Raw genomic sequence first — 12,704 nt, 5'->3', positions numbered from 1 at the left:
TCCAGGAGGCAGGACACTTATTCAAATGAAAAAAGGGGGCGTGCCAGTACTGTGGCTTAACCCCAGGCTAGAGCCAATGTAATCAGTTTTTAAGTGTCCTGCTTCCTAGGACGATGGACAACCTGCAAGTTTCAAGCTTCAAGTAGACAGGGGTGCAACCACAATCAGGGCTACCTGTATATGTTGAGTACACCCCCTCCGAGGGATGCCCACTGGAGTCATTCCCTGGCCTGTAGGCTATACAGACTCGGATAGGCATGCCTGCAATCCTTGAGGGAGAGCAGAGGGCCTTACAGTGCGGCTGAATGTGAGTAGAAAGGTTACTTTTACTTCACTCTGTGGTTGCTCTCCCCCCTCCTCACACATCTGCTGCTGCTAGCTTGTATTTATTATGCTGCAAGAGGGGAAGTTTTTTTCCTTGTCAAGGCACCTGCCTTTCTATCTTTCCCCTCTCTCTCCAGGGTCTGTGCAACTCCCTTCCCTACCTTACTACCCACGCTGCCTCAGGGGGTAATGCAGGGGTTCTGTACTCCGTTTCTTGGCGCCATTAGCGGGACAGCAGCTCAGCGCGGTTCTCCTGGAACGCATACGAGCAGAGGGGGCAGAACTACGTTCCAAGCCCATCTCTCACGCCGCATCTCCCGCCTATTCTCACTGCGGCGGCCATTTACCGCTTCAAGTGCCTTCCTGAGGACGCGCCTTATCCCCACACTAGCTCTAGCTTCCTTTAGGGGGTCGGTCACTTACCCAGCACAGTGCCACTACCAGAGGCCCTTTCTTGAGCGGACCTCCCTTTGCAGCAGTGCCATAACCCTCAGTGCGCACAGACAGTTATTCAGCAGATCCCACAGACACTGCTCATGGCAGAAGGTAAGTCAGGGGCACTATTCCCCAGGGCGGGGTGGGGGGGCAGAGCACCAGCAACAGCAGGACAAATCACCTATTTTACCTGCAAGAATTGCCACTCCAAAATTCCAGGGGGACAGGGCGAGCCCCTTTGCAGATCTTGCTCCAAGGGAGCTTCTGTTGTCCCTGTTTCAGGAGGTTCCACTCTCCCTCACACAGATCTATCTGGCCCCCCGTCAGGGGACGACACGCCTCAAGACAGCACAGCCGGGCCCTCTTCAGAACCCCCTGCTCCTCTATGGGCTCTTCAATTGTCACAGTCACTGGCCTCCCTTCAAAATCGACCTGCCCTTGCAGATAATTTGGGAAAAGCCTTGACCAGACTGGGTCAAAGATCCAGCGGAAAACGCAAGAAATCAGAGACTTCCAGACCACGCACAGGGGTCCACACTCCCTCTGATGGTTCAACAGCGGGAGGGGATTCCTCTCACTCAGAGGGCGAACTCCTCCCCTCCGAGGTGTCTTCAGAGGATGAAGAGGAACTTGAGGATGAGGCTAAAGGCCACGATGTCCAACACGACATTGAGCATATCATCAAAGGTGTAACAGAGGTATTAAAAGTTTCTCAGTCAAAGGAACAGGCTCAAACCTCCAGCTTGTTTAAGAGACAACACAAGTCCTCAGTCTCTTTCCCATCTCATGATCAGCTCTTGGCTATCATACAAGAAGAGTGGAATTTTCCAGAACGAAAATTTCAAGCCACTCGAAAATTCTCAAAGTCCTACCCTTTTTCCAAAGAATTGGTGGACAAATGGTCTATGCCCCCTACAGTTGATACTCCTGTTTCTCGTTTGTCAAAATCAACTACACTACCAGAAACAGACGCGGCTGCATTCAAAGATCCATCTGACCGACGCCTCGAAAGTTTTCTGAAAGCTGTTTACTCATCAGCCGGTTCTACCCTTCGTCCAGTCCTAGCGTCGGCCTGGGTAGCCAGAGCAATTCAAGCATGGGCCGACTCCCTCCTTACAGATATCCAGGAGGGTGTTCCTAGAGCAGACCTTGTTTCATCTGTTCAATCCATAGCTGAGGCCTCGGACTACCTATCTGAAACCTCACTAGACACAGCACAGATAAACGCACGGACGTCAGCCCTATCTGTAGCCGCTCGGCGAATTCTCTGGTTAAAGAATTGGACTGCTGACCTCAGTTCTAAGAAGTCCCTAACTTCTATACCATTTAAGGGACAAAGATTGTTCGGTGAGTAACTATAGAAAATTATTTCCCAAGCCACTGGGGGAAAGAGACAAAACAGAGGCGCCAAAAGGATAAAAATAGCTAAAAGCACTTAAAAACCCAATGGGTAATTCAGAGGAGGTAGTAATGAACTCCAAGCAGACACCAACGAAAGTGGTAATTTTCAATAATAGTTTATTCACCAAACAGTTTGGTGAATACTGTTTGGTGAATAAACTATTATTGAAAACTAGACATTAAGCCCGTTAAATTAACGGGCGCTAGAACATATACGGGGGCAGGGCCGGGCCAAGGTAGTTTGGCACCCTAGGCAAGGACTTCAATTAGCGCGCCCCTCATCTTGTATTACCATTTCCCACCTTACCATTACAGTTTTTTAATAAACAAACCTTACAAAACATTGATGAAACTTTTCATTTATATAAATATTGCCCCCAAATCTGTACTTGTGCCAGCAGTCAGCCATAAATATGCCCCCAAATCTGTAATTGTGCCAGTAGTCAGCCATAAATATGCCCCCAAATCTGTAATTGTGCCAGCAGTCAGCCATAAATATGCCCCCAAATCTGTACCTGTGCCAGCAGTCAGCCATAAATATGCCCCCAAATCTGTAATTGTGCCAGCAGTCAGCCTTAAATATGGCCCCAAATCTGTACCTGTGCCCAGGCCCCCCCCCGGCTCCCCCCACACCAGACATCATCGAGCTGTAGTAGTGACAATACCTGTCATCCGCTGGGTGTCGTAGGGGATTCCAGGATGACCAGGAAGGCAGCGGGCCCATCCAATGCGCTGATGTGATGCAGGTTCCCCCTGTGTGGAGCTAGCAGGCAGGACGGGCTGTTATCCCGAACTCTCGCACGGAGCGCATCGCTACCAGGCGCACAGAGCTGCACTGGAAGGGGAGCAGCGGAGGGGTGAAAGTGAGAATTTTGAGGGGCCCCTTGCCTGCTGCACCGGCCGCTTCCAGCCGATCAAAGCCGTTAATGTGGAACTTGCCGTAGAGCGCGTTAAGCTGACTGTGCATCAATGGTAGTCGTGCAGCGGGATACAGTCCCCGGGGCGCAGCAGGAACACTCCCATGCCGAAGCACGAAGTCTCACAGATGCGCATGTAAGTCATGGGCGGCCGCGGGCCCTTCCCTCCCGAGCCGACTCGCCGAGTCGCTCCCAGGACCCAGACCCACATCTTCCGCCCCGCACCTGGCTCATTTTCCACAGCTGTCCCAAGTTCTCCTCCGACAGGCCCAGACCGACCCCTCCGCTGCTGTGAAAACTCTGCCGGGCCACCTTCTGTGCGAGAGAGCTCATTTCGTCCCAAGGCATTTCCCTCCGGCTCCTGCCTGCGCTGAGCACTGGATTAGCCTAGAACCGACTTGCTCGCTTCCTATTGGCTGCGCGGCGCTAGAACTGTTGCTATGTTGCTAGGAGACGGTCCGTGCTGCACATGCCCAGTAGCGCATTTCCACGGACACAGGGACGGACTGGACGCAGAGACACTTGGATTTTATTATATAGGATTACCACTTTCGTTGGTGTCTGCTTGGAGGAGGTAAGTTCATTACTACCTCCTCTGAATTACCCATTGGGTTTTTAAGTGCTTTTAGCTATTTTTATCCTTTTGGCACCTCTGTTTTGTCTTACTACTATATCGAGTCCACCCCGAGTGGAGGGGTATCATCCCCTTTTTCTTTTTCTACAGAGAGCGACGTTTTATTCCTGAGTGGGGTCAGGATAATCTCCCCACCTGCCTATACAGTGGTTGCCTATCGGTAACCCTGGTTTGTGAGTATTAACTTGTTTACTCTACCATTACTCCCTGTAAAAACATATTACACTATTGGGGCTCTTGGTGTTCCTTTTTGTCTCCACTGGGGGAAAGAGCACATTCCTTCCACAAGCTAAGTCTAGATCTACCTCTTCTTTTCGTCAAAGGAAATTTTTTCGAGGCTAATCTGGTCGATCTTCAAGAAGATACAGTCCGCCTCGACGCTCCAATTTTCGCTCCAAACCATCCGACAAGGGACGCCCATCTTGGAAGAACAACAAATTCCAGAACAAATCTTCCTCAGACAAGCCCGTAACAGGCTGACAGGGCCATCCCCTCCGGAACCGCAGCAGTCCATAGGGGGCAGACTTCTGCAATTCCGGGAGGTGTGGAGTCGACACTCCTCAGATGCCTGCGTCAACGAGATCGTTACAGAGGACTATCATCTCGATTTTTCTTTTTTCCCCCAGAAAATTCCTCATGTCCAGAATTCCAACCAGTCCTACCAAGGGCCAAGCCTTTCTAGATTGCATCAAAAAGATGGAACAAAGTGGGGTGATCGTACCAGTACCCCCATCAGAGACTTTCTCAGGCTTTTACTCCAACCTATTCCTAGTCCCCAAGAAGGACGGGTCCTTCAGGCCTGTGCTAGACCTGAAATTCCTCAACAAGTACATCTGATCTGTTCGCTTCAAAATGGATGCTTGATAAAGGGGGTAACCCCCGAAACGTTGCATGCTGCAATAAACACTTAGCAAGGTATAACCTGCTTGCATAACCTGTGTGCCGGTGAACTTCTTGTCGCTTCAAAATGGAAACACTGCGATCAGTCATTCGAGGAATGGAGTCGGGAGAATTTCTGATGTCACTAGACATCAAGGATGCTTACCTTCACGTCCCAATTTGGCCTCCTCATAATCGTTTTCTGAGGTTCGCCTTCAAGAATCGTCATTACCAGTTTGTGGCGCTCCACTTCGGTCTATCATCAGCCCCCAGGGTGTTCACCAAACACATGGCGGTGGCGGCTGCAGCGCTAAGGATTCAGGGGATTTCGTGACCCCTTATCTGGACGATCTGCTCCTCAAGGCCAGCACAGCAGAGGGGAGGATCTCAGACGGGCGATTGTCCTTCTACAAGAATTCGGTTGGACCATCAACTGGAAAAAATCCAACCTTGTCCCCAGTCACCAGATGACCTTCCTGGTTCTCGAGTTCAACACGTGTACTACTCCCACTCGACAAACAGGAGAAGATATGAGCTCAGACCAACATTCTACTGCACTCTCAGAGGCCCACGATTAATCTGGCCATGAAATTACTAGAATCGATGGTATCTACCATTGAGGCGGTACCCTTTGCTCAACTACACCTACGCCCCCTTCAGTCCAACATTCTGACTACCTGGAAGGGCGGATCCTTACTACAGAAGATGTCTCTCCTGCCCTCCACCAAGCTGTCTCTCCAGTGGTGGCTCAAGCCGAGCAATCTTTCCACGGGTCAATCCTGGGCGACGCCGGATTGGACAGTTCTAACGACAGACGCCAGCCTTCAGGGGTGGGGCGCAACATTCAACTCTCTATCCGCACAAGGTCTATGGTCTCCTGCGGAGTCCAAACTGCCCATAAACATCTTGGAACTCTGCGCAGTAAAGTTGTCGCTCCTTCACTGGTCCACTCATCTCCAGGCAAAAGCAATACGAGTCCAAAGCGACAATTCCACCACAGTTGCATATATAAACCGTCAAGGAGGAACCCGCCGCAGAGCAGCGCAATCGGAAGTTCAACAGATTTTAAATTGGGCAGAGCCAAAGCGGTAAGACTGTCAGCCATTCACATCCCAGAAGTAAACAACACCAGAGCGGACTTCCTCAGCCGCAATCTCCTGGACCCAGGGGAATGGGAACTTCACCCGGAAACCTTTACAGAGCTCGTTCATCATTGGGGGCTTCCTCAAATCGATCTGATGGCATCCAGGAACAACCGCAAAGTGAACACTTTCTTTGCCCACTCGCGGGATCCTCTCGCTGCAGGAGTGGATGCCATGACACAATGTTGGCAGTTCGATCTGGCCTACATCTTCCCACCTCTTCCCATGTTACCACTAGTTCTGAAGAAGATCAAGCAGTCCCTCATCACAGTCATCGTGATAGCTCCATTTTGGCCCAGAAGAACGTGGTTCTCGGATCTCCAAGAGATGTCCATAGCAACGCCCATTCGCTTAGCTCTCAGGAACGATTTACTCCGCCAGGGCCCCATATCACACCACAACCCGGGCCACTTCGCTTTGACGGGATCGCTATTGAGACGGCCATCTGGAAACGACAAGGAATAGCGGAGGATATCATTGCTCCTATGTTGCAATCACGCAAACCCACATCATCCAAGGCATATCACAGAGTCTGGCGCAACTATTGGAATTGTTGCAATGAAACTGCAATAACCATTACAAGCCCTTCTTCCTTCACAGACTGTAACATTCCTAGAGTACTATCCTTTCTCCAACGGGGTCTACAGTTAGGTCTTAAACTCAGCTCCTTGAAGGTTCAAGTGTCAGCTCTTCGTTTGGCTCTAGATTATTCCGTCCACACTTTTCTGCAGGGTGTAGCACACATCAGTCCTCCATTCCGTCCACCTATTCCTGGCTGGGATCTCAATACTGTTCTAGATGCTCTTTTGGATCCCCCCTTCGAGACCCTAGGAACGATTTCCGAACAATGGCTTACCTGGAAAGTTGTGTTCCTCGCGGCAATATCCTCCGCTCGGAGAGTATCACAAATCAGTGCCTTATCTTGCGATCCTGCATTTCTTATCTTCCACAAAGACAAAGCGGTGCTTTGCACAATACCGTCCTTTCTACCTAAGGTGGATTCATCCTTTCACATAAATCAGGAGATTGTGCTCCCTTCACTATGTCCTGAACCCAAGAACGACAAAGAATGCAAACTTCATGGCCTGGATGTTGTCAGGGCTCTTCGTTGGTATATCCAGAGATCCAAGGATTTTCCGCACTCTCAAAATCTTTTCCTGATACCTTCCGGGGCCTGACGAGGCATGGCAGCCTCCAAGACCTCCATTGCTCGATGGTTAAGAGAGACCATTCGTCAGGCTTACCTAGCCAAGGGTAAATCTCCGCCAGAGGGCATCCAAGCCCATTCCACAAGGTCGGTGGGAGCCACCTGGGCATGGCGCAAATCGGCTTCCTTGGACCAGATCTGCAGAGCGGCTACCTGGTCCTCAGTTCACACTTTCACAAAATTTTACAAACTTGACACGTTTTCCTCTGCGGAGGCCTCTTTTGGCCGCAAGGTGTTGCACTCTGTGGTGCAATAACGTGTCTTTTTCTCGCTCCCACCCTGCTGTTCTGGGGCTGCTTTGTTAAGTCCCCATAGTCCCTGTGTTCCCCTTGAGACAACAGAGAAAACAGGATTTTTGATACTCACCGTTAAATCTGTTTCTCTGTGGTCGATAGGGGGACACAGGGCTTCCCGCCCTATGCGAGTTTTGACCATGTTGGTCTATGAGGAATGTCTTCCTGAGTTATCAGTTCTGCAGTTACTATTTTTCTATAAGCATTAAGTATGTTTTTGTTAGCAGTTCTTTGGTACCAACTGATTACATTGGCTCTAGCCTGGGGTTAAGCCACAGTACTGGTACGCCCCCTTTTTTCATTTGAATAAGTGTCCTGCCTCCTGGAGGGTGGAGCTTAACCCCATGGTCCCTGTGTCCCTCTATCGACCGCAGAGAAACAGATTTAACGGTGAGTATCAAAAATCCTGTTTTCATCAAATGATGTAGGCAAATTTCTGGGATTTATTCTTTTTTTTTTAAGCATAAAACCTGCACCTGACTAGGCTGGTAAAACACTTGCCAAGGTCGTATTACAAATTTACTAGCAATGCACCCGCTAAATTGTGGTGTTTTGTGTGCAGCACAATTTAGTGGGTGCACTGCCCTCAAAAAGGAGTATATGCACACAAGTGCTCTTTGTTTTTATTCTGGCTTGCACACATCAGTTTTTAAAAAAGTGTGCACAAAAGAAATATTTTGGACATAAAGCCAAGCACTAATTAGAGAAACTGTTGGACTTGAGTCCTTGGCCCGTTCACTGAAGACCCCAATCTGCCCCAAACAAATACTTTCTCTTCCACAATATCTTTATAATCCACCCTTAATTGACCACCACACCATAGCTCTGCCCCCTTTTGTTATACTGCCCCTTTGTGGCATAGCCAACCGCTCCCTTTATTTCATAGACCAGAGGTGGGCAGGTGGAGAGCGGATACAAAAGTATATGATGGTTTGCCACATTAGGAGAGGGTGGGTTAGGAGTGTGCATGGCTCATCGTTTTGGATCCTTTATTTATGGTGGTATTTGCATGTGAGGAATGGATTGTTGTGCTGCCAGTTAATACTCTAAACCCAATTAAAATCTGTTATTTATATAATGCTGACATATTCCACAATGCTGTACGGAGATTATACGTTACATCAGTCCCTGCCCCAGTGGAGTTTACAATCGAAGGTCCCTATCACATTCCCATCAGTCCCTGCCCCAGTAGAGCTTACAATCTAAGGTCCATATCACATTCCCATCAGTCCCTGCCCAGTGAGCTTACAGTCGAAGGCTCCAATCACATTCACACAAAAGGGGCAGTTGTATCAGGAGCCAGTTAAACGTGCCTGTGTCGTGTTGAGTGTGAGAGCAGGAGAAATGTGGGTCACAGGTGTGGGTGCCAGTCTGTGCAGTTAGACAGATGCAGGCCCCTAGCAGGAAATTCGGGCAGAGTACTGTGGTGTTGCTAAGTGGGTCAGGGCTGTAGACATTTTTCAAAAATACAATAGCAGTAGGTATGTGAACTGATGGGACGTCTTAGTCAGGTTCCTTCCTGTCCAATACTGATCACATCTCTTTCCTCTCCAAGATATGATAGTTGTTCACTTAGAAGATGGCAATGAAAGAAATTACCTGTTTCATACCAATGGCCATTACATTGATTTTAGGTAAATATATTGATTCCTTAATGTACTCCTTCGTTAATTTACTTCCATTTGACAACATGGGAACTGTCTTGGGGTACTTTCTTAGGACAGAGCTACACAGGAGATTATGTAGGAAGGAGCTGGGTTGAAAGGTTTCATGGTAAAAGTTGGGTGTAATTGCACACATTTATAAATAATAGACCACTATAAATTTTTTTAGCACTTCCAGCGACTCTCTCCCTCTATCTATATAGAATACTTTTATAACAGAGCACAGATGTTATGAATGTTTAAAAGAAGGGTAAACTGTACCTATAGTATTAAGTCAAATCCACTGGACTTGCTGCACTGTATTACTATAGATATTCCATGGCCTGGATGAATGAAGAGAACCTTCACAGACAAGGGTAAACTGTGTTCAGAAATTAGATTAATGTATTTCTGTTTTCGGCTTCTAATTTTGACATTTATTATCTTTAGTTTTTTCCAACTTGCCGGAGGCCTGTGGCCAACCAGGTGAGTATATATTTTTCATTCTAACCAATGAGAATATGTTATTTGGGAGGAATGTAGTAATATTACAGGGGTGGAAAAATACCGTTAAGTTGCTATTTACATGTATTATTATGTGTAGTGCCATAATTTAAAGAAACAAGAGGCTGGCACACGGAGCGAATTAAACCGTGGTCCTACCCCTGGTATGTTTATTGCGTCAAACGTTTCCAGTGTGCGCGTGTTTTCTCTACACTAGTGCCATAATTTAACCATTGCACTCTGGCCAAAACCTCTCTGCCATGGGGGCAGCCATTCAGGCATAGGATACACCACAGATAACAGATAAGTGCTACTATAGTTTATATAAATAAGCTGCTGTGTAGCCATGGGGGCAGCCATTCAAGCACAGGATACACAGTAGATTACAGATAAATACTACTATAGTTTATATAAACAAGCTGCTCTGTAGCCATGGGGGCAGCCATTCAGGCATATGATACATAGTAGATAACTGATAAGTACAGGTATAGGATCCCTTATCCGGAAACCTGATATCCAGAAAGCTCCGAATTACGGAATGGCTGTCTCCCATAGACTCCATTTTATCCAAATAATCCAAATTTTTAAAAATGATTTCCTTTTTCTCTGTAATAATAAAACAGTCGCTTGTACTTGATCCCAACTAAGATATAATTAATCCTTATTGGAAGCAAAACCATCCTATTGGGTTTATTTAATGTTTAAATTAATTTCTAGTAGACTTAAGGCATGAAGACCCAAATTACTGAAAGATCCATTATCCAGAAAACCCCAGGTCCCGCGCATTCTGGATAACAGGTCCCATACCTGTACTACTATAGTTTTATATAAAAAAACACCTTGTTGAAGTATTTTGTCCATTCTGAATAAAATTGATATATTTTTTTCCTTGTTACAGATACGTTGGAATGCACGGATTGCCTGATCCATACTGTGCCCGTGGGAAAGAACGTTGTGATTTGGACACAAGTACCAACATCTGAAATTCTTTTTATATTATCCCAAAGTAGTTTGATGTTTGAGTTCCACAATGGAAACGTCTTACAGAAATGTCCTAAATGTGTCTATGAGAACTCGTCTGCTATTCTGAGGGACATACAGCTGAACGAGTCTGGGATATATATTATTAAGGTCGGATTCACTCGCTGTATCTGCATAAACCTCACTGTAACCAGTAAGTGATAGAACTTTCCAGTATATACAGTATACATTTTGGCAGAGGTTAACAAGCATAGCTGGGGCAGTATCATGGGGATTTTTTTTCAGAAGTTATTGGCTTTAAAGCTGAGCAACTCTTAACCATTTTTACACCTTTGCCACTGGAGGGCACTGTTTGATTAGAGTGTAGGGATATAGTTACCACCTCAGAGTACTCATGGCAGCTCCCACTGATATGAATAAACAACAACACCTTGTTGGCTCTTTCACTTTTCCTATCATTTGTTTTGTTTTATCAATTTTTCCAGTGTCCCCGACCTCTCAGGCGTCATCACAGGCCCCCACTTTTGGCAGCAGGGCCACACCTGATCAGAAGGCTCTACCTGGCGGTAACATGACAATTAGTAAGTCACTATTAGTAACTCAAAATCAAATAATTGAATTATTGGCGGCAATTCCATAATACCTAAGACAGAATACTTGGTAAGTATCCAAGGAATTTACTTGGTTAGTATACATGGAATTTGGAACATTCTTAACATTTGCTTTCATCTCCAACAGCCACCTCTAATATCTAGTGCTGTGATACAAGTACTCCTTAGTCACCACACATGTACTGCTCATTTCAGCCAGGCACAGTTGACCTCTAATAGTTAAAGAAACCAGAGAATTTCATGGGACCCTTGTACTCAAGGCAATCAATTATCTTGCCAATCATCATAATATACCTTTAAAATTCAGTCGGTACTGGACACAAAAGTCGTTTTGATACACATGTTTGAAATTTGAACTACTCCTGTTGATCTAACTGTTTTCTTTTCTTATTGTATTATTGTATATGTTGATATGCATAAGTATTTTTCTAAATCATTCTTCTAGAGTGATCGAAATTAGTACAGGAGGGGCCCCTTCTCTCACTTAGCAGCACCATCTGTTTTTTTTTTTCTTAAGTGTTTTTAATCTATATTGTGATTCACTGGCACGGTTGTTAATAAACATTGCCATTTTATTTATATGCATGTTGATGCACATATTTGATTAGTATTCAGCTGGTACAAAGAGTATAAATCCCGCTTTATAAATGTTTTTTGGTTCAACATTAGTAACGTCATTGTGATCTCATTGGGTCATTGTACTTGATGCAATTATGCTGCGCCTAGCACAGTTGCATAGAGGTCTGTCTGGCGTAGTTTTTAGTGTTCAGTATGCGACTGATGTCTGCACCCAATTCTTGATTGGTTGGTTGGTGAGTGAGTTTGAGGCATATGATGGAAAGTGAGAGCTGGGCCAAGTAGTGTTGCCTCAGGCTTTGCTTTCAGCATCTTATCACCTACTTATTAGGCACTGAACTACATACAGTAATACATGTTGGAGGTAAGATCTCGAGTCACCTGCAATTTCTCACATGCTGCAAGTCACCAGCAGCCTCCCCACAGCCACAGGATCTGTCCACTATATAGTAATGCCACTGTACTCAACCAATCACAGGCATCTCCAGGCAGCAGTGTAATAAAAATACATTGGCTTGTCCACTCTAAGGCTATTTTAATCATTGGGCATAAGGATTAATTGCTGGATGCTCACCATGAAACCTTTTATCTGTGATAACCTTTGTTAAAGGGATTGTTCGCCTTTGGTATGATGTAGAGAGCGATATTCAATTTGCAATTGGTTTTCATTATTATTTGTGGTTTTTGAGTTGTTTAGCTTTTTATTCAGCAACTCTCTAGTTTCTTATTTCAGCAATCTGGTTACTATAAGGTACAAATTACCCTAGCAATGATGCATTGCTTTAAATAAGACTGGAATATGAGAAGGCCTGAAAAGAACGAGTAATAAAAAGTAGTAATAACAATAAATGCGTAACTTTACAGAGCATTTGTTTTTCAAACTGGGTCAGTGACCCCCATTTGAAAGATGAAAAAGAGTTTACTAAAAGTAAACTCAAAGGTGAATCTCCCCTTTAAAACATCCCCCAGAGATGGCAGACCCATTGCTGCTAGCACTCAACAGCATAAATATAGTGGGAAAGTTTTTTGTTTTTTTTTCTTCTTATGGGGTACCATGTAGAGGAGGGTTGTGAGGTTCTGCTTGTTTGTTACCCAGCAAGGAGCACAAAACAAGGGGACATTGTTTCTTAATTTCTTGCCTGTTGTTAGCATGTCTT

The sequence above is a fragment of the Xenopus laevis genome, chromosome 8L (assembly GCF_017654675.1).
Source record: "Xenopus laevis strain J_2021 chromosome 8L, Xenopus_laevis_v10.1, whole genome shotgun sequence".
Taxonomy (NCBI): domain Eukaryota; kingdom Metazoa; phylum Chordata; class Amphibia; order Anura; family Pipidae; genus Xenopus; species Xenopus laevis.
Note: the sequence above shows the minus strand (reverse complement) of the source record.